We start from the raw sequence: 26,928 nt of genomic DNA, 5'->3' as shown, positions 1-26,928 counted from the left end.
GGGGGAGCTTCCGTCTGGGGCTCTGGCACTGAGAATGCTGACAGGGTATCCGAGGCTCCCCTGGGGAATCCCAGCATTGGCTGGATGGCTTCTTCTTGTTCTCCATTGAACGGGTAAAGTTCCTGTTTTAGCTCTTCCCCAAACTCCGCTAGACGCCTTATTTCCTGCAAGAGAAAAGAAAAAGCAAACAAACTATGAATTGTGGGGCTGACAGTTTCTCCCTTTGCTTTTTCAGCCAGAAGAATTAACGAGTCTGCACAGTTTTAAGAACAAAGCCTTTAAGAAACCCAAGGTCTGTGGGGTTTGCAAGCAGATTATTGACAGCCAAGGGATCTCATGCCAAGGTGAGTGCATGTTTATCGTTTCCCTTGCTAATGACACCGAATCGTAGCAAACAAACAAACCAAAACACCAAAATGAAAACATCTTTTGGGAGTTTCCAAAAGTTAAATTGTGGAATTCCCCTTCTGAGCCGGTGTTTACCCCCCACCCTTACTGGGGCAGGGACCGACTGTATTTACCCAGATTTGTGCTCAGGAGGAAAGTTTTCCAGAAGGAGCAAAGCTTCTGGTGTGGGCGAGGGGATGGCAGTGAGCGGCTGTGACTTGCCCTCCATCCGCGGTGGGGTGTCCGTGACTCGGGTTATTCAGTCCCGTGCTCTGACCTCTTAGAGAGTTTACAACTGGAATGTTCTGCACTTCAGGGTCAGGGCTCACGGGACCGGGCCCTTCAGCCTGGTGGCAGGGCTCTCTGATGCTCAAGCCCCAGGCAGCCCGTTAATAAATCTGGATAGTGGGCCTGTGAGAACAACGCTGCTTGTTTCCCTTGAGCCCTAGAATCCCGGCTGGGGGCCGGGGGCCGCGTCACAGAGTGCAGGCAGGTTGGGGGACTGGGCCATGGAGAAGGCGCCGGGCGGCCCCGAGGTGTCCTGTCATTGGTGGGGTGTCGCCAAGGGGTTCTGTGGTGTTGGGACTGCCTCTTGGCTCCCCTTTCTCCCTGAGGACCCGCAGTACTCAGTCCCTGTGGGCTGCTTTGGGGTGGGGCTGTTGGGGAAGAAGGTCAGACTTCAGGGTGGGGAAGGGGAGACCTGGGCCTCTCAGGGTCTCTCTTGCAGGGAAATGGCCTGAGAGTGAGAGGCTACTGGTGTGTCTGCTCCTCCGACGGGCCCTGTGTCGTTCTTGCTGATGGTGCTCCCAGGGCCGTGAGCACGTCGTCACCTTTGTCGCTCCTTCCCGCCGCGGCCTCGGGGGGCCTGCCGGCAGCGCCCTCCCCACCTCACCCCCCAGTGTCTCTGTCTCCTTTTCTGGACACGTGGGCCCCTCTCCCTTCTCCCTGGAGGCAGCGTGTGTGATGGGACCTGGGGGGCTTCCCGTCACCTGGCCCCTGTGAGCTGCAGTGCGGGCTGGAGGGGTCTCGCATTGCAGGATTCAGTGCTCGTGTCTTAAGGGATCACTCTGATGGCTCCAACCGTGACTGTACGATGGGCACCCCTGTGGCATTTTCAGGCGAAGAAGGCCTGTGGAAGGACCAGTCTCATTGGGATCAAAACATGAGACTTGAGGTGTCTCTCCTGCCCCCCAGACACACCTGCGGATTGTGGGGACAGGATGTGGGCATACTGCTCCCACAGCCCAAGTTGGGAGCCTGGCAGCGTCACTGCGGGTGTAGATGGGGCCTGGCGGGGTCACCACGGGTGACTGTGATTGGCTGCTCAGAGGACACTGTGGCCCTTCCATGGTTCTGTTCCCTGCCCCTGACAAAATGTAGTTAATCTCTATGGTCTGTTCCTTTTGTCAGTAAACTGTAGAGACCGTGCAAAGAGACCACGAGTAACTTTGTCCCCTGTGATTTGTACATGTCACATGCGTCTGTATGTTGAGCCCGTGTATGTGTGGCCTGGAGACAATGAGGCACGCCCATTACATACGTCATCTAAGCGGTCATGCATGCTGGTTTTGTGAGGTTGTGGTGGAAGGGCCCTTTCTTTGGCTCATTTCTGGAGAAGCAGTAGGAGTGTTGGAGCTGAGCGTGGATGGTGGAGTCAGGTTGCCGTGGTTCCCCTTCTGCCTGTCTCTTGAATTTTCCTTCAGAGTTACTGTGAATAGCAGGTAGGACACATAATCAGCAGAACGTTGACTGGCTCAAGAAAGCATCTAGTAGTGTTAGTGATGGTGGTGGTGGTGATGGTGGGGATGAAGATGATGATGGTGGTGGTGATGGTGACGATGGTGGTGATTATGGTGGTGAGGGGATGATGATGGTAATGGTGATGGAGATGATGATGATGGTGATGTTGGTGATGGCATTGGTGGTGGTGGTGATGGTGATTGTGATGGTGATAGTGGTGATGATGGTGGTGACGGTGATAATGCTGATTATGGTGGTGATGACAGTGATACGATGATGATGATGATGGTGACTTTAGTGATGACGGTGGTGATATTGATGATGGTGTTGGTGATAATGAAGATGGTGATGATGATGGTGATGATGGTGACATTGGTAATGAGGAAGAAGATGGTGATGATGATGGTGATGATGATGGTGGTGACATTGGTGATGGTGTTGGTGATAATGCTGATTATAACAATGATCATGGTGATGGTGGTGATGAAGGTGAAGATAATGGTGATGAGGAACAAGATGCTGCTGCTGCTGCTGATGGTGACACTGGTGATGACAGTGGTGACCTTGATGATGGTGTTGGTGATAATGCTGATTGTGGTGGTGCTGACAGTGATATGATGGTGCTGCTGGTGGCGATGGTGATGGTAGAGAAGGGTAGGGCTGTAGTCCGTGACTCAGGCTCCTATTTTTGCTTTTCCTTTTCTGGCTCGTTCTTGACCTTCCAAGTCTCTTACTGTCATATTTAACCCCCTGTTTTACCTCATATTTCATATGTGGCGAGATTAGGAGAAAAAGCTTAATTTTTATGAAGCTGAGATGCTTGACCTGGAGGCTTTCTTAATCCTTATTCTCAAACCTTACAGGGAAAGGCAGAGATGGAAGTGAGGGTGGTGATGGGGTTAAGTGTCTGGTTGTGGCTCACGACACGCCACCCAGAACCCCACTAATCTCAGCTCTGCCCTCGCCACCAGTCAGGACTCTGTGGTAACCTGTTCTCACTGCTCCAGCAGGTTCCCTCGGGTGGTTTAAAAAGGTTCAGTTTTCACTGATGATGCTTTTATGAACCCAACCTGGTCATATTTTAGATAAGGCAGTGGAAGGCTGTGGCACAGGTGATCTTGGTGTTCTGGTACTGAGTGGGTGTTGAGAGATGTGAGTTCTGGGGATTTTGTCCCCCGAGGGAGATGGTTCAGGAGGGTGCAGGGTCAGACCAGGCAGAAGCGATCCCACTGGAAAGGCTTTGCCTCGATCTCATAGTGGAATAGGCGAGAACAGACTGGAATGGAAAAGTGACAGAGAATGAAGGAATGCTGTGAAGGGGGATACTCTAGGGAGGAGTCTGAGGAAATGAGGATTGAGAGGGAGCAACAAGGAGGCCAGAGGGAAGTGGAATGAGGGAGTTTTGTAAGGAAGATTTGATGATGACTTTTCCCCTTCAGTAAACAAAATGTGTGTTAAGCACGTGCTGGAATGAGAATATGGGAAAGCTGTTCTCTGGGTGTGAGGAGCTTATGTTCTGAGGAGGGAGTCCTGTCTGTGAGGGGCTCATGGTCTGAGGGAGGTGTCCTGTCTGTGAGGGCTCACTGTTTGAGGGAAGAGTCCTGTCTGTGAGGAGGCACTCACAGTCTGAGGGGGGCGTCCTGTCTGTGAGGCCATCACGGTCCACAGTATACTGAGCGATTACTGATAATGGCAAATCGGTACGTATACGTGGTAAGTGCTTGCTTTGTGCCAGATGCTGTGTTACAACCCTAGGACATGGGGGCAGTTAGGACCAACAAGTGAACTGAGAGAACAGCGTGGCTGAGCAGTGAATGTTAGGGCAGGCTGCCCTGTGCTGGGGCCTCTGGTCCCCTCCTGTCTGTGTAGCCAGTTACTGGGAACCCAGAGAGGCTGGTGAACTTGAGTGCAGACAGGCGAGAAGCGGAGAAGCAAGGGCTCATCTCTCCCTTGGTAAATATGTGCAGAGTGTCGTATAAAAGCTTTTGACGGGCCTGTAAGACGGTGGCCTGGATTCCCGAGGCTCCTGCAGACATTTGGAAGAATAGCAGTTCCAAGACAACATGTAAAAATGTCTGGGGCTTCAGAGCCAGATGCTCTGGGCCGTGGCTGGTGCAGCGGGAGCCCGGATTCTTACCCCGGGCTTTGGAAACCTCTGTGTGACAAGGGAGCCGGCATGTGGTGGTGGAGACAGCGCTTCTGTGGACTGGATGTGTGTGTCATCAAGGCCTGGAAGACTGATGAGAAGCGCACATACCATGGACCCTAGACCCTCTCAGATGCAGGGCTCTGCTGAGCGTGGGAACTGGCTCCCACCCTGCACTCTGTGGCCTTGAGCTCCACTTGCTCTCTTGCTTGATGCTTGGCGGCTTCCCATTTTTGTGAGTCAGTGGATGAAAAGTGGTATCTCCCTTGGTCGTGTTTTTCATTCATCTGATTATTACTTGAGGGCGAGCCTCTCAACAGACACAGAGAAGATGTCTGTGGTGTTCATTTAGCGAGCTAGCCTTTCAAACCCTTCGCTCATTTAAAAAGTTAGATTATGGGGCACCTGGGTGGTGCAGTTGTTTGGGTGTCTGACTGTTGGTTTTGGCTCGTGATCTTGGGGTCGTGAGATCGAGCCCCGTGTCAGGCTTCACACTCTGCAGAGTCTGCTTGGGCTTCTCTCCTCTGTCTCCCTGCTGCGTACACGCACTCTCTTTCTCTCGGTAAATAAATCTTTTTAAAAAATTAGATAATTATCTTTCCCTCTTGAATTCGAGGAATTCATTATCTTACAAATATTGATCATTTTATCCATGACATCAGGCAGAGCATTTGCCAGGCTTTGATGGACTTTGACCCACAGGCATGTGAATTTCTTACCATCAGACCTTCTGCATGGCGAGCCTTCCAGGCAGTTATTTGTCTGATTTTGTCTGTGGACTGTTTAACTCGGGAAGGTCTTCAGGTGCGGCTTGTTCAAACCTACCCATCGTTTTGTTAAATCTCTGTGTTCGCTTATTTAAGGTGCCTTCCCTTCTCTGTGGCCATAAGAATGTCCTGCATATTTTATTCTAATATTCCTTCTGCTTTTCCAGTTCTGATCCAATTTCATGGTTGATTCATCTGGAATTTGCACTATTTTTGTTACATTTTGTGAGTTAGCTGGTTTTCCCAGTGAGATGTATCGCACGGTCTGTCCTTTGCTTACCTGAGTTGAGATGACGCCTCCATCCTGCCGAGTTCTCATGTGTGGATGAGCCCATTGCTCATGTCTGTTTTTACAGTGTTTGTTTTGTACCATATGTAGCTTTATGTCTCTTCATCTTGCCTGTTATAAGTGTTGTCACATATTAGATTTTTAGAAATCGTAGCGTTTCAATAGCTACCCAGTATTTTATGGATATACAATTTTTTTTTTAAATTGCGTTGGTAAATTCTTTTTTTTTTCATGGCAGAAAGGAGTCTTTGGTATCACTTTGTTCTGCTTCTCATTCTGTACAACAAGAAGAGTGAGGTTGTCATGTGCGTATATGTGTGTATATTTTGTGCATCTGTTATGCGTGACTTAATAGAGAGGCTGGACCCTCCTATCTGCTTCAGCCTGTTTCAACCTTGTATGAGGCAGGATTCTCCAGAGAAACAGAACCAATGGGATATGTCAGAGGAGTTGGCTCACCCAGTTAAGGAGGCTGCGAGGGCCCAAGATCTGCGGTTGGCAAGCTGGAGAACTGATGTATAGCTCCAGTCCAAGTCCAAGTTCAGAAGCAGGAGAACACTGATGTCCCAGGTCAAAGACAGTCAGGCAGACAGAATTCATTCTGTGTAGTTCCTCACCGGATTAGATGAGGCCCACCCTGCCCGGGGAGGGCAATCTGTTTCTCTCGCTTACAGATTCAGATATTAAGCTCATCCAGAAACAGCCTCCCAGACACACGCAGACACATCCAGAATCACGCTCAGCCAGATATCTGGGCATCTTGTGGCCCAGTGAAGTTGACACATAAAATGAGCCGTCACAAACATGTTTTTTTAGTTCAAGTATTGGAGGAAGATCCAGCCTCACACAGGTATGTATTTGAAAACGGAAGCATTTTGATAACCTTTTCGGATTATGGTGGGTATTCTTTTTGGATACCAAACCAAAGCTCAAGTGATGTTTCTTAAAGCTTAGTTTCGGTGTGGGACCTGGAACTGTGTTGATGAGCTTTCCCTACTCTGTGCTGTTAAGGTCCATGAGCCCATCTGGCACTTTGAGTATATGTTCTAGCCAGGCGTGACCGTGTGATGTCATGCAGTGGTCATTTGGAAAATACTGGTTCGACGAGTTCAGCAGAGTTCTCTGGATGTGAACACATTTATTATACAATACTAAGAAAACTCCCTATATTTATTCCTTTCAATGTTGATTCTATCAGATCAGTGTTAGAAGTTGTCAAGCTCATGGGGTTGGATACATGTCTCCCCAAATTCTAATTCTCACTTGAAATCTCAAATTTTGTCGTTGGCCAAATGCTGTCAGCTGTTTCCCTCACTGTGACAGGCACGCTTTGTTCATCGGTGAGACTGATGAGTGTGCAAGTCTGAATAGCCATGCATTGTCTGCCTGGAGTTCTTTCAGACAAAAACGGTGTTTCCTGAGAAGGCAGCTAGGTCAGCTGCCAGCTCCCACCCACACAGGTGCTCCTTCCAAGCTCCACCATGCTCCATTGTGCACAGAAGTGCTCAGTGCGCGTGTCCCAGCTGGTCTCATGGAAAGGTGAAAACGCGAGAAGAGAATACTGATTAAGCGGTGGACAGTGAGTGCTGTATTCCACACAGAGAAGCAGTACATCCTGAAACTAAGTACTGAGCATGTAATGGTTCTCAGGAGACACTAGGTGTCTTCTGTTACATGTGTTGTCTCCCTGGGTCATGAGCTTGGGTGTGGAGGTGGCAGGTGTGGGAAGCAATGAGGGATGTGACCCCGAGGCACAAACCAGTGGAAAACACAGGAGAGTAGGCACTCACGCTGTATTGTGAGGCTGTTTGGGCAGTTACTGGAGGAGAGTTCGGGGTGACACGGACACAGGGTCCTGTGAGGGTTATGTGGAGAGAGGTCTGTGGAAGCAGAAGGAACGTCCCAGTGGCCCGTGAGTTTGGCCTTGGGTGGAAGATTCCAGCCTCGCTGTTTCCTGGTGCTCAGCGCCCAGAAGCGAGGGACTCTGTAATGCAGAGAAGCCACAACGAGGAGGTGTGTGAAGAACAGAGCTTGTGCGTTTCGGCAGCGTCTTCAGAGACTCTGGATGAGGAACGATAGTAGAAGTGGTCATGCTCGGTGCGTGCAAGGGCTTCCCAGCTGGCCCTGTTCTGCGTGGCGTGCTCTACTGGCCTCCCGACCACCTGGGTCACAGGTGAGGAAACTGAGCCCCAGCACGTGGGGCCTCTGTACTTCAGCTCGGAGGATGTGCTGGTGCTTTCAGCGGGAAGAAATTAGACAAGGGCCGTGATGGAGCCAAAGGTAATGAGAGTAATGAGGCAAGTGTGTGTTGTTGTTTTTTTAATGAAAGGGACATTTTTGCAATTAGGATTAATGGGCTTCTTTTCCTTTTCATGTAAGTAAGTGGAAGTAATGAGATGCTGGGGAAACTGCAACGAACATGTTTGTGTAATGCATGTATTCGATGCCAGCCACATTTAGAACCGTCAGTAATGGCTTTAGGAGGCAGAGTCATGGCCTTAGACAGTTACGTAGTGACGGGCCCAGAAATGCTGAGATTAACCTGTTGATTTTCATCTGGGAACAGAGCATAGAGTCTCTGTTTTAAAACGTGCACAGATTTCGCTCCTGACAGGGACCGCTGGTGTTTTTTAAAATGATTTTTGTTAATGCAGTAATTCAGGACTGTTCATGCAAATGAATGGTGCCTAGAATTTGCAAAGTCCTGAATTAGAAACAAATACTGTATAAAACCCTAAAGAGCCCACCAAAAAACTGTTAGAACTAATAAACGAATTTGGTAAAGTGGCAGCATACAAGGTCGACGTACAAAAGTCAGTTGTGTTTCCGGACAGTAACAGTGAACTATCTGAAAGAGAGATTAAGAATGGAATCTAATTTCCAGTGGCATGAAAAACAATAAAATGCTTAGGAATACGTTTAACCAATAGGGTGAAAGACCTGTGCTCTGAAAACTATAAGACACTGATGAAAGAAATCGAGGAGCACACAAATAGATGGAAAGATATTCCATGTTGTTGGATTGGAAGAATTAATATTGTTAAAATGTCCATGCTACCCAAGGCAGATTCAACACCATCTCTATCAAAATTCCAATGGCATTTCTTACAGAAATGGAAACAGCCCTAAAATTCAGATGAGATCACAAAAGACCTCAAATAGCCAAAGCAATCTTGAGAAAGAACCGAGCTGGAGGAGTTATGCTTCCTGATTTCAAACTATATTACAAAGCTGTAGTGATCAGAACAGTGTGGTACTGACATAAAAATAGGCACATGGACCAGCGACACAGTATTGGGAGCCTAGAAATAAACCCACACACCTATGACTCACTATTCTTTGACAAAGTTGCCAAGAACGCCCGACAGGGATGGATAGTCTCTTCAGCAGCAGTGCTGGGAAGATGAATCATGACACGCAGAAGAATGAAGCTATACTTGTGTCTCTACCACTGAGACAAATTAACTTGAACCAGATCAAAGTCTTAAATGTAAGACCTGAGCCTGTAAAATGACTAGAAGAAAACGGAGGAAAAATCTCCTTGATGTTGGTCTTTGCAGCGATTTCCTGGTTATGACACCAAAAGCAGACATCAAGAAGTGGGACTATGTCAACCTCAAAAGCTTCTGCATGGCCAAAGAAGCCCTCAACAAAATGGAAAGGCAACCCATAGCATGGGAGAAGATACTTGGAAATCATACGTCTGATGAGGGATTAGTATACAAAATATACAAAGAACTCCTACAACTCAACAGCAGACAAACAAATGATGGGATTAAGAAAGGGGCAGAGAAACTGAATGACACTTTCCCCAAGAAGACGTCTGGATGCCCAACAGGTACATGAAATGCAATTTACAATGCAAATTACAGTGTGTTATCATCTCACACCTGTTAGAATGACTGTCGTGAGAAAGACAAGAGATAACAGGTGTTGGCGAGGTTGTGGAGAAAGGGAACGCCCATGCACTGTTGGTGGGAACGCGGACTGGTGCAGCCACCGTGGAAAACAGTATGGAGGCTCCTCCAAAGAGTTAAACCTAGAATTTCATATAATCTGGCAGTTTTACTTCTGGGTATTTATTTGAAGGAAATGAAATCATTATCCAAATGATATCTCAAAGAGACATCTGTCCTCTCTTGCTCATAAAATCATTTATTCACAATAGCCAAGATACGGAAGCAACCTGAGTGTCCATTGATGGATGAATGGATAAAGAAATGTGGTATAGAAATGTGGAAAATTATTCAGCCACATAAAAGGGGACTCCTGCTGTTTGCGACAGCACGGATGACCCTGGAGGACACTCTGCTAAGTGAAATAAGTCAGAAAAAAACAAACACTTTACGGTTATCACTTATATGTGAAATCTTAAAAAAACCCCGAATACCTCAATCTCCTGAGAAACGGAGTAGAGTGGTGGTTTCCAGGGTTGAGCGCGGGGGAAATGGGAAGAAGTTGGTCTGAGGGCACGAACTTTCAGTTGCAAGATGAGTAAGTTTGGGGATCTAATGTACAGTGTGATGACTGTGGTTAACGGTACTTCATTGGCTACTTGAAGTTTGCTAAGAGAACAGATCTTAGGCATTTTGTCTCTCTCTCACACAAATGAGTAGTGTGACGGATGTGGTAATTAACGTGATTGTGGCAAATATTTCACAATGTAGACCTGTATCAAATCATCATGTTGTACACCTTAAATATATCCAATTTTGTCAATTATAGCCCAGGGAAGCTGGAAGCAAACAGCCACAAGGCATGAGCCGCCGTGCTGGGGAGAGGCTGGCGGGCAGAGTGCACGTGTGCACCTTGTCCTTCTGGACGTGTGCAGTTTGGGGATGCATTTCACTGGGGAACTTCTGGTGCTTTCTGCGGGCTCCCTTCTCCCTGGAGACTGCACCGCATGGAGTGGCAATCAGAGGGAGGGCCCCCACCGCATGCACCAACTTCTGAAAGTGGACCTAGAGCAGGTAAGACCTGACGTGTCTTGCAAGGACCCCAGGCTCCCATCAGTAGACATGCAGAAGATCCGTGGCTCTTTTGTGGAGCACGGTGAAAATCCAGCAAGCCTGCGTGATGGAAGGTGTTATCACGGTGCAGCTCGTACCCGGTGGGCACTCCATCGGTGTCAGCTGCTGTTCCTCCTGTTCCTGCCACTATTACAGGACCCTGGTGATTCCCAACAAAGGATGCTGTCCTGGATGAGCTTGGTCTGGTGGGGGGAGATGGACACAGAGATTACTATGAAGTGAGGGGCAGTGGGTTGAAGGCTGGGGACAGGAAGGCAGGCCAGGGGCTTCTGGAACACATTAGCCCAGCCTAGGAGGAGTGACAGAGGGCTTCCTGGTGGAGAAGGTGTCTGCCGCCTTCAGTCTTAGAGAAAGAAACACGTCAGCTCAACACAGAAGGGTGTGTGGGAAGTTCTAGGCAGAGACAGGGGAGCAGAGCCAAGGGGGCGTGTAGAGATGGTGTGAGGAAGCTCTGGGTTGGGGGGATGGGAGGACGGGGAGGGGCTGCTGGCGACGGCACGGGGAATATTGGATCTGTGTTGAGGAGCTGCATGTTGTCTGTAGGTGAGAGGATTGGAAACCCAGCCTGGACTGTGTCCGCTTTGGGTGTTTATAAGTGTTGGAAAGGCCACGTGTGGCTGGGTGGAGAGCGGGGCCCCTCGCCCTTGTGGTTTCCCATGAGGGGTGCTTACTGGACCACATGCAGTAGCACCCAGGAAAGCATCACGCACACGGCCAGGCACAACTGCTAGAGGTTGTCACCGGACCGCCGCTACTCTGAGACAAACCGGAGGGGCTGTCCACAAAACTTTGGGGGTCGCCTGCCTACGTACTGAAAGCAATGGGTCCACCTCTTGGGATCTCCCCCTTAGTGCCTGGGTGGTTTATGCGACGCTATGATTAGTTAGCCTTTGTGAACGTAATGACTTCGCCCTACGATGGCCATGGACTCTCTTGTGGCTGAGTCGGCCGTCCACCACGAGTGTCACACCACTTGTCACCCTGCCACCGACCAGAGCCCTTTCTGGGTGGAGCGGGCCCATCGTAGTGAGTACCTGCTCCTGCATGACCAGTCCCTCCAGAAGTTAGTGCCCTGCGTGGCTGTAGCACCTGTCACTTCTCGCTGCTTCTGTGGGACGGGAATTTGGGAGTCACGTGGCTGGGCAGTGCGACTCAGTGCCTGTTGAGAGGCTGCATTACCTGGAGGGACGACCGGGGCCGGAGCACCCCTCCTGAGGTGGCCCCTCACATGGCTGCAAGCTGGTGCTGGCTGCTGGTGCGAGGGCTCAGTTCCCCCACGTGAGCCTCTCTGCGGGACTGCTCCAGCGCCTGGCTGTCCTCAGCAGGGCTGGCTCAAGAGGTCGGGGTGGAGGCTGTGAGCCCTGTGTTCCGCCACACCGCCTTGTCCCACAGGCCAGCCCCGAGCCACTGTGGGAGGGACTGTGCGAGGCCGTGGGTGCACAGGTCACTCGGGCCATCTGGGAGTCTCATGGCCACGAGATCCGTGCCCCAGTCCCAGGCTGCGAGCGGACCACCCGCCCGGCCCGGTGTGTGTCTGAGCAGAGCATCCTTTGGGGCCTGCGGAATTCTTCCCTGCTTTTGTGCTAATTCTCGCTTACCCAGAGGCCAAGGGCCTCCGATGATGTCCTCTCTGCCTCGGGCCCTCCCGCTGGCCTCCAGCCCCTGGCTGTCTTCGGTCTGCGTTTCTGGTGTGGCGTGGAAGCCCGTTTTATTCCAAAGACAAGTCTATCTTGATTAGAAAATCACTCATCGCTTTTGTGCAGTGTCCCCATTAGGAGATGTCGAGTAAATGTTTGTCTTTGTGAACAATCTCACAAACCTCAGAGGCATAGAAAGACCATTCAGAAAAAAGATCTCGCAGAGATAATGCCCCTGGCTGTTCTCTACCGGAGTTCCTGTAACCGCCAGCCAGCGGCCAAGTTACTTTGTCTGCTTTATCCTTTTTCAGCCCTGCAGGGACCGTTATGAATTCAGTGTTTCTGTCCCCAGCTCTAGATAGGAGAGGGACAGGGTGTGTGTGTGTGTGTGTGTGTTGGGTCGGGGACAGTCTGGGCTTCGAAGCGCTGAGCCAGATTTGGGGGCTGGCTGCTGCCCCCTGAGGCCTCGTTCTTCCAGGGCCCACACACTGTGTACACTGATATTGTGTTTGTCGTCGCAAGCCAGGGTCCCTCAATGGAGAGGAAGCCGGGGCCCAGAGAGGTCACTGGTCCTGCCCAGGGCCGCATGGCCGTGGAGGGCTGTGAAGGCCCCTGCTCCATGCACGCAGCCCAGGTCCCCTCCCCCACGCCCCAGCGGTGCCCCCGCCTCCCGTGTGCTGCTGTTTCCGCCTGGCATCTGGCGCTGGCTGGGGCAGGGCCCGCGTGCCCGAGCCGTGTGGGGGCTGGCGGGGCTCTCCTGCCATCAGCCCAGCCGCAGCCTCCCGAGGGCGGGCCTGTGAAATCCCCATTGGTTCCGGCTCTAAGCCTGCGCTGTTGGGGGGCCCCGGACCAATGCATGTCTCTGCGCTCGCACAATGGCCCCGGTGGAAGGATTCCCCTGCAGGAATTTAGACGTGGATTTATTCTGACAGCCCGTTCCCAGGCCGTCCGGAAGCGCGGGGTGTGCGGTGCTCAACCGGCGGGTTTCTCACTAATCGAAAGGCGCCAGTCCTGATGCCGGGGTGGGGGGGCACTTTTGGGTTTCCTGTTCCTTTTGGGGAGAAGCTGTGATTCCCAGGCCCACGTGGAGGCTTCTACAGCTCGGAGTCCGTGCGGCTCTCCTCCTCCAGGGATCCGGGAGAGCCCGGTGGTGGCTGGGCGCCTCGCGCACCAGGCGCACCCCGCACTTTGCTGAAGCGGGCACCGCGCGGCGAGGGCGGCCTCCCTCCGTCCCGGTCCTGGAGGGCGGACGGAGCTGGCAGGTGTGAGACCCGCTGCCGCCCCACCGGCTCACCGCACACCCCTTCTTTCTCTCTCTCTTCCAGCCTGCAAGTACTGCTGCCACAAGCAATGTGAAGCCAAGGTAAGCTGCCCCTTCCCCGGGGCCGTGCCCCTGCCGTGGCCTCTGCCGCTTGGCCTGTGGCCACAGGCATGGAACTCGCAAGAAAGGGCTACTAGATGCCTCGATAGCACGTATGCGTTTCCTCTTGGGAGTGAGCTGAGGAGCTGTGGACTCTGGGCTCCTCATTGTAGAAAGAGACGCTCGAGAATCTGGTTTCAGATAAGAATTCGGTCACTGACTCCCCCCGGCCCCCCAGCAGTGCCCCCTTCTCTCGCGTGATTACATCATCGCGTTGGGGGTGTGGGGGCGTAGGAATGGGTTTAGGGCACGTGCCTGGCCTGAGGATTTGGGGGGCTTCTTTTTAGGGTAGCTGTTCTTAGATTGGTGGGGGTCGTCAGGCTGTCATGGAAGTTGGGGCCCTGGATTAGGGAAGGTTGTGCTTTTTGAGTTCCCTGGAGGGGCTACATTGCCGAGGGTCCCCAGAGGTGCAGGAGGCCTGGAGTGCTTGGTTGGGGTTAGGACTTTGACTAGTGGGGCGGTGAGGAGGCCCGGAGCTGGCAGCTGGGCAGTTGGGGGCACCGCTAGGCAGAGGCCTGGTTTTCTGCTCGGGCCAGGGTATCTGCACCTCCCACATTTTCCAGGAGCGCGTGCATTGCCCCCTCTGCCTGGCCGGCCCTGCCTCAGAGGGAGGCCCTCACATGTCCCGCAGGCCGCCCCTGTGGCTGGAGGCCCAGGAAGATGGGGCTTTAGAAAGTGTAGGATTTGGTTGCTGTTGTGCATTTCCTGGGTCAGCTTGTTGCTGAGAATTGTCAACTGGCTCCGGGCTCTGAGCAGGAGTGTGTGCTGGAGGCGTGCTTCGTGCCCTGTGAGCTGGCTCCTCGTGGTGAGTTCTGTGTGTGGGGACCCGGGATCCTGAATCCCTCCACCCTCCCCACCACACACACGTGCACACACACACACAAGCACACATACACACACATGTGGGAGCACACAAGCATGCACACACAAAATTCACACGCATGTGGGAACACACGCACACACGCATGCATGCGTACACAAGTCACAGCATTCACACTCACATACTTCACAGACATGCTCACAAACACAGGCACACTTACAAGCACACACATGCAAACACACGGTTGGCAAGTAGTCTGGCCCTATGTGTTTTTTTCCAGAAAGAGGTTAAATAACTTTTCTTTAAAAACTTTCCACGGTGGGGGATTTGGAATGCAGGAGAGGCGGAGAGCGTAGTACAGAGCCCCGTGCTATACCGACTCCGAGCCCCCCGGCCAGCAACACTCCCGCCGTCCCCTCCGAAGCCCTGGTCCCCTGCCCCTCGGAGATGTTCCGTGATGTGCATTTGAGCTGTTTTAGGAGCCGGTGCCTGTGGTGGGGCTTCGGGGCACGTCTGCTTCCCTTCTGGTCTCATTGTGGAGGAGCCCCCTTTCTGGCCGAGGCCGGGTGTTCCTTGCTCGGACACACTCACGGGGGAGGGGGGGGAGCTCATTTCCAGCCTTGGCTTATCCTCGCTCTGCTTTGCCTGCAAATACGCTCCTCTCTCAGACACGCAGTGTGCTTCTAAGTGATTGTGTTGGAGCACAGGAATTCTCTGGATTTCCAGGAGGGCCCCCCCCCTCCCCTACACCAGGAGGGTTGAGATGTGTTTGGCAGTATGGCTGGCTTGGCCACTCCTGGCTGGCAGTGGACAGCTGAGCCCCCCTGCTGTTGGCACCATATCTTGAAGGGGGCCCAGAGCCGGCTCCTTAGAGGATTGAATTCTTTGGCTCCAAGAGTATTCCAGAAGTCTTAGCTATCACCGATGATGGCATTTCTGGCCACAATAACTGGCAGTTTGCTCAAATGTAGATAAGCATTTTCTCTCAGTAGATCAGGATTGGGGGAAATGTATCCGCATTCATTTTTCTTGATAACCAGCTTTGAGTGGCAGGAGAGAATGCCCCCAGCAATAACAAAGCCCCTTCTTATTCTAGAACTATAACATTGTCGCCGTGGGGCACAGGAGGGCCATACGTTCCCAGCCGCCACTGGAGATAAGCGGAGGGCAGCTCCGTTTGCCAAGGGCTGAGACGCGGCTCTTGGAGACAGCGTGGGTCCACGCTTACCCCGTGTGCATGTAACACACAGGCTCCCGCAGTGTCCCGGGCTCGCTGGATTTCCTGACACACAACCGTGATGCTTTGGTTTGAGCCCAGGCTTTGGCGTGATGTCCGACCCGGTCTGGATGCTTACTGACTTGGGGAAGACAGGCACTGCGGGTTCCCTCTGTGACGTCCGCAGGCCTGGTGGGGATGTGGAAGGAGTAACAGAGGCCGGGGGTGTGGCACCCTCCCGGAGCACGTTAGTGTGTAGTGACCCCCGCCTTACCGTCAGTGCCAAGGACGGAGCCATCCTGCAGAAATGGGGCCGAGCCAGGGGCTGGGGGCTTGGGCAGGGAAGCCGAGTCATGAGCTGGGACCTCGATTGCAGCCTGGATGGACTGAGGTCACGGTTTTCCTGGCCAACAGGCAGTATGGCCCCTCAGGCGAGGCCTTGGGCTCAGAGGGCATGGAGAGGCAGAGACCTGGGCCATGATCCCTGCGGGGGCTTCTGTAGCAAGCCCCCGGGGTTACGGTTTCTTTATGTGTGAAATAAATGAGGGATCCGTCCACAGTCCTGCGTGAAGACAGCTTGCTCTTAGCTGTTAATTACGGTAATCTTGATTATTTAGGTTTTAGGGAAGGCAAATAATTTAGGTACAGTGGCTGGGAAGTTTGGGATTGCAAATCCTTTGCTCGTGGGGTGGCTGTGCTGGTTTCCTGGAGCCTCGCGAGCTGCCTGGGCAGCAGGAGCTGGTTTTTCCCGGCCGTTGGCTGACTCACAGGCACGAGCCAGGGGAAGTAGGGAAAGGCGTTGTAGGGAGGCGGGCGATGGGGTCCCCGGCGGGGCCCCCAATATGGCAGAGGTGGGGTCCCAATGAGCTTTGGTGAGTGGGCAAGAGCTCTGTGCAAGTGGGAATCCGTACCCCCGGGCACGGGTCGCTTCCACGTCGGCCCAGACCGCACACCAGCTCTTACAGGAGCCGTGGGTCCGGGATTGACGTGTTCGAGAACATGGTATGCTGACTGCCAGGTGGGGTGTTTTGTTTTGTTTTGTTGCAAATGTAAGGTCCCATATCGGGACTGAGCGGTGAGTTGGCACAGCCGGAACCCGCCCGCGAAGGTACAGAGCAGTCATCTCGTGGAGGGTCCCCACGCCGGCCTCACCCCCAGCCCCCTGCTGTCTGTCTCCAAGGCCAGGGCTCTGTCCTCAGTCCTCTTTGTCCCTTGTATGGCGTGGATGCCCAGCTCGCCTATTCTCTTTCTGGATGTGCCCTGAATGTGCCTCGCTGGAGACAAAGTCTGGGACCCCAGGGTTGCCCCCCTCGGTGAGGTGGGTGCCCCCTTCAGGAGAGGAGGGAGTCCCAGGCCACTGCACGGACCTCTGTTTGCTCTGTCCCCGTGTGGCTGTCACGTGGTGGCCAAGCTGGGAGCCTCAAGCCTCCCAACAGAAGCTGAGCTGTTCCTCTCTCTGAAGGTTGAGGCACGGCCAGGCAGGGAGCCTCTCCCACGTCTGGGCCCCGAGCAGTGTCGGCCCCCCGTCCTGCCACCGCCTCTGCTGGCCCCGTGCACTGGTGACCCCCGAGTTCCGGCTGTGGCTGGGTCAGGAGCCGCAGTGACCTGCCGGAGACTGCGTTTTCTAGGTGGCCCCTCTGTCACGAGGCCCAGAGCCTGCGACGTCCTCGGAAACCACCGCACACGTGGGTCTTCGTGACAGCTGGCGTCCCCTGGCGTTAAGTGAGGCGTTTTAGCCAGGAGCTTAAGTCTGCTGGTTCCCCGGGGTCTCCAGACAGTTCTCTTCTCTGCTGTGTCCCAGGTGTGGTCTGTCAGCCCCTCCCAGCATCAATCCAGCAAACGGAGGCTGTCACACAGCCCCTGCGTCCCAGCGGTCGGGCGTTGGGTTTTAGGTCTGTGCGTGCTTCGGGCATCCGCCGTGGAGCTGGGGCCGGCCTGTGCACCTGGCATCCCTGCTCCGAAGCCTCCAGACCCCTCAGCTCATGCCCTTCTGCCCCTTCTGCCCCTGGAGCCTGTGGCCCACCCCACGCTGGGTCTGTGTCTCCGCCAGGAAGGATGCCCGTGGGCCCTGGACCCGCCAGCCCCTCCCAGGGTCCTTCCTCCCCCGAGTGAGCTGCAGGTTGTTGCCATCACTCAGGCTTCTCGGAATTCCTTTGGAGATGCCGCAGAGCTGGGAGCGCGTCTCCGGGACTTTGCTGGTGGTGGGGCCTTGGGGGACGACGTGGTTTGTGAAGAATCCCAGGATCACGGCGCAGACTCTGAGTCAGCTCCGTGAGCAGCTGTTTCGTAGTCTTAATTCATTGCAAAAGTATGGGAGTCTGTGCGTGGCATGGTGACGTGACTTCTGAAGAGCTACAGCCGTTTACACGTGCGTATTCTGGAAGGTTCCTCCGAGAACGGTCCTTCCTGCCAGGTCGCATCCGGCCCATGCGTCCCTTGATCCTTTATAGACACCACTTGGTGGAGGTCTGCGTGACAGCTTAGCCCCTGCGCTGTGTCCCCTGGGTCGTGGGTCGTGGGGGGTGGGAGGAATGGCAGTGCTCATGGTTTGACATATTTTTAGCAAATTAATTCCAGTGTGTTCCCAGACTCACCTTGTGCGAAGGGGACCTAGTTACATGTAAGGGGATCCCGCGCGGTTCCTCAGGTTGTTCACGAACCTGCAACACGAGCTGGGAGCATGCAGATCCGTTCAAGCAAGCCGGCTTGCTGAGGCACCTGCCGCCTGGCACCCTGAAGGCGGTGCCCCCCGACTTCGTGCAGCCCGGCTCCGATGGCAGAGTGAGGGCACCTGCAAACAGGAGACCCCTCTGTTCCATGCAGACGTCCCTCTCTTGACGAAGGTAGCAGATGTGCGAGCGTGCAGGTGCCCGCTGCAGCTCGGGGGACGGGATGCCGAGGCTGGGGTGCCCTGGGGCCAGGCTGCCAGGGGCACCTGTCCTCAAATGTGGACAAAACCGAGAAGGAGCACTTGGTGAATAATTTTCTTCTAAGTGTTAGTGACGGGAATCACCGCTTCGTGCAACTCCGCAGAGGGGATTCTTTTCCTCATGCCTGCCCTCCTTTTGGGAGAAGAGAAGGAGACGGAGGAGTTTCCAGGTGCAGCTATCGGACCGTGGGGCAAGGACACCGGGATCTGAGCTTGACTGCCCTGTGGTAGCCACAGCCGCTAGGGGTGTTGGTTTCTTTCTCTACGAAATACGGATACCTTCCGTGAGGGGTTCGAGAACCGGGTTCAGCAGCTTGAGCGAGCCCGGCACTGGGGCCTCTGAAGGGAGCGTTCCCCCTTCGAGTACTCGGGATAACTTGCATCTTGCATGTTGGGAGCAAGCATATGTCTCTGGAGACCGTTCTGTCTGCAGTCGGGGTCATTATTCTACTAATCCAGCTATTACATGAAATGTCGACCCGCGAACAACACAAATCACTATGCATCTTATTTCCTAAGCGTTTAAATGGCACAGAAGGATGCTATACTTTCCACGTTCTCTTCCTGAGAATGGGATCTTCTCTGCCAAGCATACAAATCCCATTTAATTGGCTACTTTTGTGCCCCTCATGCAGCCTGGGTCTCACCTGAAAGTGCTTCCACGTGGCCAGTGGCAAAGGAGTGGGCTTAGCATTCCCTAAGACCCCAGCCTGTCCGTGCTGCCTTGACCCTGGCCGGCTCTGTGGCTTCTCCCAGGTGGGCTCCCAGCCCTGCCACCTGGCTCCCACAAGTACCCCTGCTCCCCCAGCATCCTGCACTGATGTGTGCTGGCTGCAGCCCTGGCTCATCCCCGGGGAGGACTTCTCTGGTCCCCTTGGGTGTGGTCCCACAGTGACCGGGCCCGTGGCAGAGCGGGACCTTCGGATGCCACCACCTGCCTGGTCCTGGGTTCCCATGTGACTGCCCACCTAGCAGGAGCGGGCCCCCTCTTGTCTCTGTCCCACCCTGGCGGCTGTGGGTGCCTGGCCGTGTGCACGGACGCATGTGGAATTCTTCACTTGTCCTCTCTCGGGGGTGGCACCGTCCCCGTGTACCAGTGGCATGGCAGTGTGGTGCCCCTGCCTGTCTGCGTGGGCTCTGCTCAGTCCAGGTGCAGCTTTACGATCTGCTGGCCTCCCTGCCGGGAGGACCCCTGCGGCTCCTTCCAGGCCACCCGCGTGTGCTAGGGATCAGCGCGCGCACCGCTGACTGGCGCGTTTGGCTCCCTCACGCTCCCTGTCATCACCTCCGTCACAGAAGCGGTGTCCCCTCCACAGACAGCTCCGGACGCTCCTTGGGCGCCTTGCTGCTTGCCTCTGTCGAGAGCGGCCCTGGCTTCTTTCTAGAAGACACGAACTCTTCATTCTTCATTCACGTTCCCTGTGAGCAAACGCCCTGTTCATGACTTCTTGTCCAGACACACTACTGTCTTTTACTGGCCACCATGACTTGTTGAACTGTTTAGAGTCTATACTCTATGCCCGCATTGTGCGGCCGACCCCTCTCTCCAGCTCGGGGGTCCTCCCAGCTGCGCAGTGCCCCGTGCCCTCCCCAGCCTGCCTGTACCTGGCGCTCCTGCTTCACGGAACGCTCTTCTCCCGGACGCCTTGCTCCTGCCCTCAGGCTGCCCGTGCGTCTGTTCGAATCCGCGGACACCTGCAGTCCTTGCCTCTTTCCTGACCCGCCCTTTACTAGGCTGCCGGGTCCTGGTGGACGAGGCGTACCCCAGGTGCTGGCGTCGGGGAGGGCGTGCAGGGCTGGCTCCCTTGCTCCCTGCTGGGGTCTTTCCGTGCTTCCCGGCTGCCACGGCTGGTGTCCCTTCTTGCTATCGCCAGCCAGGTCCTAACCGAGGCTGTTCTTTGGTGCCTGTGCAGTCCATTCTGGCGCCTGGCGGTGTGGGCTCAGGGACTTCCCCGCGGCGTTGGGGGCTGCGCTCCTGCTCCGGTCAGGAGACCACATTACGTCCGAGAGAGGACGTCCCGAGCCGCATCTTGTTCTCAGAGTCACCTCTCTGCTGCCCATTCCTTCCACTGCCTTCCAAGCCCCAGCTTCTGGTGGCGGGGGGGGGGGGTCATTAGACCCCCGCTGGTGACTTCCCTGTCCCCTTCTTCCCCCCGTCAGGGAGGACGTGCTGGTGGCCTTGGGGGCCCTGCAGCCTGGTCCCAGGATGTTCCCACCACACCTGCAGCTTCCCGCTGCCTGGTGGCCGCCCCCGGGCGCCGTCCCCGTGTTGTCAGAGCATGTGTGTCCCTGGACAGCCTGGTCACCGGGGTCAGGCCCTTGAGGACGGAGGTCCAACGCCGGGGTCAGGACCGTGCCTGTGTGCTTCCCTTCTTGGGTGGCCATGGTGTGAGTCTGAGCGTTCACGGGGCCCTGAGTGGCACATCGGCGCCTCCTGTGTGAAATCTCTCACGTTCCACCTGGGCTGGAGCATTTCCAGTCCTCGTGCCAGCTTTCTCCTGGTGGTGACTCCAGAGGACAGGCTTTCGGAGTGACACCCCCATCTGCCCACTTGCGGGGGCAGGACGACGACACTGAGCTCCGGATTCTCTACCTCCACGTTTCAGTTTGTAAAATACAGCTTACATTTTGCTCTGTGTTTTGCTTTTTGTCTTGGAAAGCTCTTCATTTTGAGCAGGGATTTGGGAAGTGCTGGCCTCCCGCTTTCCCGCAGGCTGGGAATGGCTCACGGATGCCCTCTCGGTGCTTCTGGGCAGCAGTCTGCACGGCTGGCTCCAGCCTCTGCACCTGCAGCTCCGAACCCCACAGGCGTCCCATTGGCCTCGACACAGCTGGGCCTGCTGAGCCATCCTTGCAGGAGGGGACCCCGGGCTGCGGCTTCGTCGGGGGGGTGGGGGGGCGGGCAGGGAGGACAGGATGGCTGAGTGGCTAGCGCTGGCTATGAAATCAGAAGTCCTGTTCCAGAGTCTTTATTTCACTTTCTGTCCTCTTAGAGGCTTTTTCTGGACGTTTAAAAAGCGTGTGGCAGGTGTTGACCGGGCCGTCGGGGGCCTGTCGGAAAGCTCTGTGCTGCCCAGGGAGAGTGGGGGGCTACACAGAGGGGCGGCAGGGAGTCACCCCTGCATTTCCAGGCAGACCTTGGCAGACGGGCCCGGGGCTGCAGGCCGGTCTCGGGCGTCCCCCATGGGATCCTGGCTGCAGTGGGATTTTGTAACCGTGAATGAAGATTCAGCTTCCGACGGGGCGAACCTGTGAGCGTTTATGGCACACGCTTCTGTGGACACTCCGAGTGGACAGGTTGCCTCCGTGCCACCTAACGCCAAAGCTCCATGTTTCTTTTCAGATTCGGTGGTAAGTTGCAAGCTGTCGGGATTTGTCATGCTCCCTTCCCTGGGTCACAGGACAGTTGGTGAAAACCGAACGATTCATTGTGTTATTCTTAGACACTGCGGGCAGAGTGTTTTTGGGGAAGTCCCATTCAGCACCCCCGTGGAATGTACCATTTCCTTCCTTAAAGGACTGCAGTGTGTTCGTGCCTTTTCTTCCTTTCTGTAGCAAGAAGGAAGGTGTTAAAAATAATGTCCCGGGCGGGGTGTGTGGGTCCTAAGCTCCTCTCTTCAAGAGAAACAGAAGCACGTGCTTTGCGGGGCGTGTTTTGGCCCAGCTCACACTGTGTCTCCCGGCCCATGCACCCTGCTGGGTGGGGTGGGCGTCCCAGCCGGGGCGGGGGGCATTCTTCCCCCATCTCCCTGTCTGCAAGACCGCCCACCACACAGTTCTTCATGGAAGGTGCTGGGGGGCTCAGTGGGGGCGGGGCTCGGTGGGGGAGGGGTTGCGGGAGGAGGAGAGGAGGGGCTTGGTGGGAGGAGAGGAGGGAGGGGTTATGATGTCCCCTGTGTGCTTGAGGAAGACTGAGTCCACAGAGGAGGGGCCACCTGAGCTGGTCAGGTCGCTGGGAGAGGACATGGCGGAGACAGGGGACATGGGGAGGACGGGGCACAGGGAGGGCAAGGGGTGCACCTCTGAGGCCATGTCCAGGGACTTTTCTGTGCTATCCAGCCGACTCTGTGCCTTTGAAAAACTGTGTGTTTATTATATGTTAAAAATAAATTTTTGTTTGAAATAAGCATACGGTTAGAAAAGTCACATGTCATAAATATCCAGTCTGATGGTTTTGACAGTGGACAGGTGGGCGCAACCATGCAGGTGAGGGGACCGTGTACCCCGTGCCCCGCTGCGCCGCTGGGGACCCTCGCCCGCCTGCCCCCGCCGAGGCTTGCAGCCTTTGCCCTCGAAGCAGGTGGACACCCGGCCATCATAGTCTCCGTGTCCTCTTGCTCCTATGTTGGCAGTGTCCTCGCCGCCTCGGGCTTTGGAAGGGGATGGATGGGAGCTGCTTGTCCCCACTGCCCCGTTGGGGCATGGTGAAGGACGCATCTCCTGGGCGCCAGCCTGCCCTCTGGCATGTTCCCTCTGGTTGGGGTGCCGCTGAGTCACCCGCCAAAGGGCCGCTGGTGCTCCCGCCTCGGAGCTGCAACCTGCTTCGCTCCTGGGGGAAACTTTGGAAAGAGCGCACAGGCCTTAGTGTGGGGGTGACTGACAGCGTCTTCTAATTCATTAAAATGTATATTATCCACCAACATGGGTTCTGTAATTATTATTAATTTCCGGTCACTCGTGACACGCTGCAGGCCGACTGTGGTGACAGTTGGTGAGGAGTGGTCTGAATTTGAGACCTGGATTTTTCTCGTGGAAAGTGGTCCGGGAATTTGGTGCACTTATGTGTCAGTCTGCTGTTTTAAATGACCAGAAAAGTAAAAGCCGTTTTTAAAAGGCTTCTTAAATTTTACATATGTGTATTTTTTTTTATCTTTCTGCAATTCAGTTGTATTTATGAGATTTTCTTCTGGTTCTTTGGCAAGCCACTGGCATCTTACTAAGTATCAGATGTCATCTTTTTTTTTTTCTTTTCACAAAGATAGGAAACTGTAATCTGGTAGGTTCCGGCCCCAGGGGGTCTATGGGGCTCCATTCTGGTCTCGTCTAATTTCCAGGGGTCCTGCACACGACACCTCACCTCTGAGGCCCCCGGCTTCCTCACCTGGAAAGTGAGACCGTCAGGAAGGTGCCAGGCCTCCGCACTCAGCCTGATCTGGTCACCGAGCAAGAATCCCACCGTGGGCCCAGGTGGCCCTTGCCCGCCACCTGGAGAAGCACGACTGGGACATTGTTCCCGCAGTAGACTCACAGATCTCTGGTCTCGGACAAATATTGGTAACCAGACGAACGCAGAGTAGGATTTTCTCGATCTAATTCTTTTCTGTGCCATGTGAGCGTTGACAGGCGTTTGCCTGGACCTCAGGCCTCGATTGGGTCAGGAAGCCACCTCGAACACTCACTACCAGCGTACATGTGGGAATAAGGCCCAGTCTGGGGCAGGTGTGCAACTGCTCTAGAAGTTACTAGAATTGCAGAGCTTGTTGGGGCCGACCCTGCGGGCCAGCGGAGCCGGGACTGAGGGCCGACAACACCTGGGGCAGCTTACCTTTCCTCTTTTTATAAAAGAAAAAACACAACCTTCAGTAGCTCCTTGCTAACTTGAAGGAGAAACGTGATGAAAGGATCCCTGGGAGTGCCCCACCTTCCGCCCCCATGTGGGGCAGGCAGGCCCTGGGGGGCATATTTTCTCCTGGGATTACACGGGTGACGTGGGCTGTCCTACCCCCTGGGAGAGCTTGAAGCAAGCAGGTAAATCAATGGAGTCTTGGACGCCGGCATTCTGTGGAACCGTCTCCACACGATGCTGTCCCTGTTCAGAGGGCAGTGTGGAGATCTGCCCCTGGGCCTTCCCGCCATCGCCTGTGCGCCCCCACCCACAGGAGCGTTGATGGGCACACTTGACCGAGGAGCTGAGTCGCCTGCCCACGTGGCAGCCCTCCTGGCCCTGCCCAGAGGACCCGGCTCCCGCCAGACTTGTGGGAACGTCCTGTCTTGACCTGGGTCCTCCACTGGCCTGGTCAGACCTTTGAGGCTTCATGTGCCCCCACCCCCAGATCTGCGCCTGGAAGCCGTGAGCCCCAGAACCTCAGAATGTGGCTGTTTGCGCAGCTAGGGCCTCAAAGGAGGTGATGGAGGTATAGTGACGTGGCTGGAGTGACCCCACAGGACTGGCGTCCTTAGAAGAAGAGGGGATCAGGACACAGACACACACGGAGGGATAAGCAGTGGACGCGGGGAGGAGACGGCCATGGACATGCCCAGGAGGGAGACCTTGGGGGAACTGGCCATGCCACGCGTGGACCTCATGCCATGCGTGGATCTGACTCCGGGACCAGGAGGGAAGAGAGATGTCTGTTCAAGGTGCAGGGTCTGTGGGACTGTCCTTGTCCCCGAGCGACCGACACGGGTGGTATCTGAGCTCTTCTCTGGATGTCAGCACTGGGGAGAGGGGCTTCCCTTCTGTCACTGCCCTGCCCCGTTTCTGATCAACCGTAATGGTTCTTATAAACACAATTAAACTTTGATCTCTTCTCCATCTTATGTAATGGGCGAATAAAAACATCTTGTGTTTATTGGAGCGCCTGGGTGGCTCAGTGGTTAAGCGTCTGCCTTCGGCTCAGGGCGTGATCCCGGCGTTATGGGATCGAGCCCCACATCAGGCTCCTCCGCTATGAGCCTGCTTCTTCCTCTCCCACTCCCCCTGCTTGTGTTCCCTCTCTCGCTGGCTGTCTCTCTCTCTGTCAAATAAATAAATAAATAAAATCTTTAAAAAAAAAAAATCTTGTGTTTATCGATCAGCAACACACAGCCCCAGAGTCAAAGCTATAAAATAATAAAGGATGAAGAGAACGTGAAAGATTCTGCCCCTTGAGAAAAAGCCCTGCCCTCTTCCCTCGGGACTGCTGCTCCGTGCAGAGACGTGGGGGCCCCCGAGATTCCGCACAGTCCTGGGGTCAGCGGACACGTTGCTTGGGTGTCTGTCTCTCCAGTTGGGTGCGGGGCGTGAGGGGGCAGGTGGTCTCTCTGGTTAACGTCGGGGGAAGCAGGTGCTGCCATCCGATCTCGTAAGGAATCGCCTTTGCAAAGATAAAGCAAAGGTCAACCCTCTGTCACACTGTGCCCCGCCTCTGTTGGCATTCTCAGTATTGTGAATTTTAAAATGAAGTGGTTTTATTTAATGGTGCAAGTTGGGCATAAGGTCGCGCATCTTCCTTGGACGTCACTCAGTAAAGTGCTTCTGCAGCCATCAAGGTGGGTGGGTGGCCCACCTGTTTTTCTCTCCCTGTCTCACTCGCGTGTCCGTGAGGGTGGATGGGTTTATCGTGGGCACGTGGGGGCACTGATTGAGTGCTTCTTCATAACTTGGTGCTTTTGAGTGGACACACCCTTCCAGAATCCCGGCCTGAGTATTTGCTCATGCCAGCGCGATGCCAGCCAGGGGAGAATTTTCCTGTGGGCAGGATTACCTGGAAAATGAGTAGGCAGTGCGGCCGGAGAGAAGATGAGCTGCTGGCTTTCCCTGGGGCAGCTGCCCTCGTGAAAATGTGCCACATGCTTGAGGGCACTGGCTTCCGTGGGCTTCTGTGGTGCTCACTCATGTGGCCCAGCACAACTGGGATTGTCCACGATTCCGGAAGGGTCGGCTCGGCTTTACCTTTCCCCTGCGCCCACGGGCTGTGTGGGCCTTCATTATATACACGCGTTTCCGGAGAGAGCGGTGGTGTGCTGTTTTATGTGGCTTTGTTCGAAGTAAAATTTAGTAAGAATTGGCAACAACAAACGCTGAGTTCATTGTTTTGTTGAGCTAATGGAAAGGAGACAATCTCTGTAGGGCACGGGGAGGGCTGAACTGTAATTTCGGTCCCAGGACCTTAATTTCCAGAAGTAAACAGAGGGGCCAAGTTAGGCCCTGTGAGGCGGGTCTCACTCCCCCGGAGAAGGAGTCTCAGCTCCTAGCCTGGGTCAGCCCCTGGGGGTGTTGGCCAGAGCGCCCCGGTGCCCTTGCGGAGGGGCAGCTGCAGGGCTGGACCTGGGTTGTGCGAGAGTGTGCACATGGACACACGTGCACGCTTCATTCAGACATGCAGTCACTCGTAGACACACCAGCACTCACACCCACACTCCCGTTCCCAGGGCACAGTCACCCCCTGGAGCGAGGCCCCCTCTGTCTGGTAACCTGCCCACCTGCTGGCCCGGGGAGAGTTTTCGATACCTCGTGCTGCAGGTGCGACGGAGCCAGGTGTGGCCGGGTGCAGTCCTGTTTGTTTATGGTTGTCCTTGGTTACGGTGACTTGGCCTCTAATGCAGCCGCGACGAGGCCATAAACCAGTCCCAGAGCAGACCTCTTGCGATCTCTCCAGGCTGTCGCAGTCCCTGGCGGTGCTGGTACTGCTGCCCTCCCCTGTGCCCCGTGGGTTCCGCCCCTCGCCCACCCGCCGGGTACTTGCAGTGAGAAAGCAGAGCAGTTCGCTCCAGGGGAGGAACGTGGAGTTTGGACCCAGTGGGATCTGCCCACACTGCCCAGCCTCTCTGAGACTCAGCCCTTCA

General features: G+C 54.8%; 1 long non-coding RNA gene across 1 annotated transcript; it reads left to right on the top strand.

Moving 5' to 3' along the window:
• The first annotated feature begins 209 nt into the window (after positions 1 to 209).
• Positions 210 to 25,034, top strand: LOC121105872. Its single transcript, XR_005838653.1, has 3 exons — positions 210 to 344; positions 13,322 to 13,359; positions 23,436 to 25,034. It is a non-coding gene; the product is annotated as an uncharacterized LOC121105872 (long non-coding RNA).
• Positions 25,035 to 26,928: the final 1,894 nt, after the last annotated feature.

This window comes from Ursus maritimus, unplaced genomic scaffold (assembly GCF_017311325.1).
Source record: "Ursus maritimus isolate PB19 unplaced genomic scaffold, ASM1731132v1 scaffold_3, whole genome shotgun sequence".
NCBI lineage: Eukaryota > Metazoa > Chordata > Mammalia > Carnivora > Ursidae > Ursus > Ursus maritimus.
The sequence above is the reverse complement of the archived record's forward strand: the minus strand, read 5'-3'. Positions and strand labels throughout refer to the sequence as shown.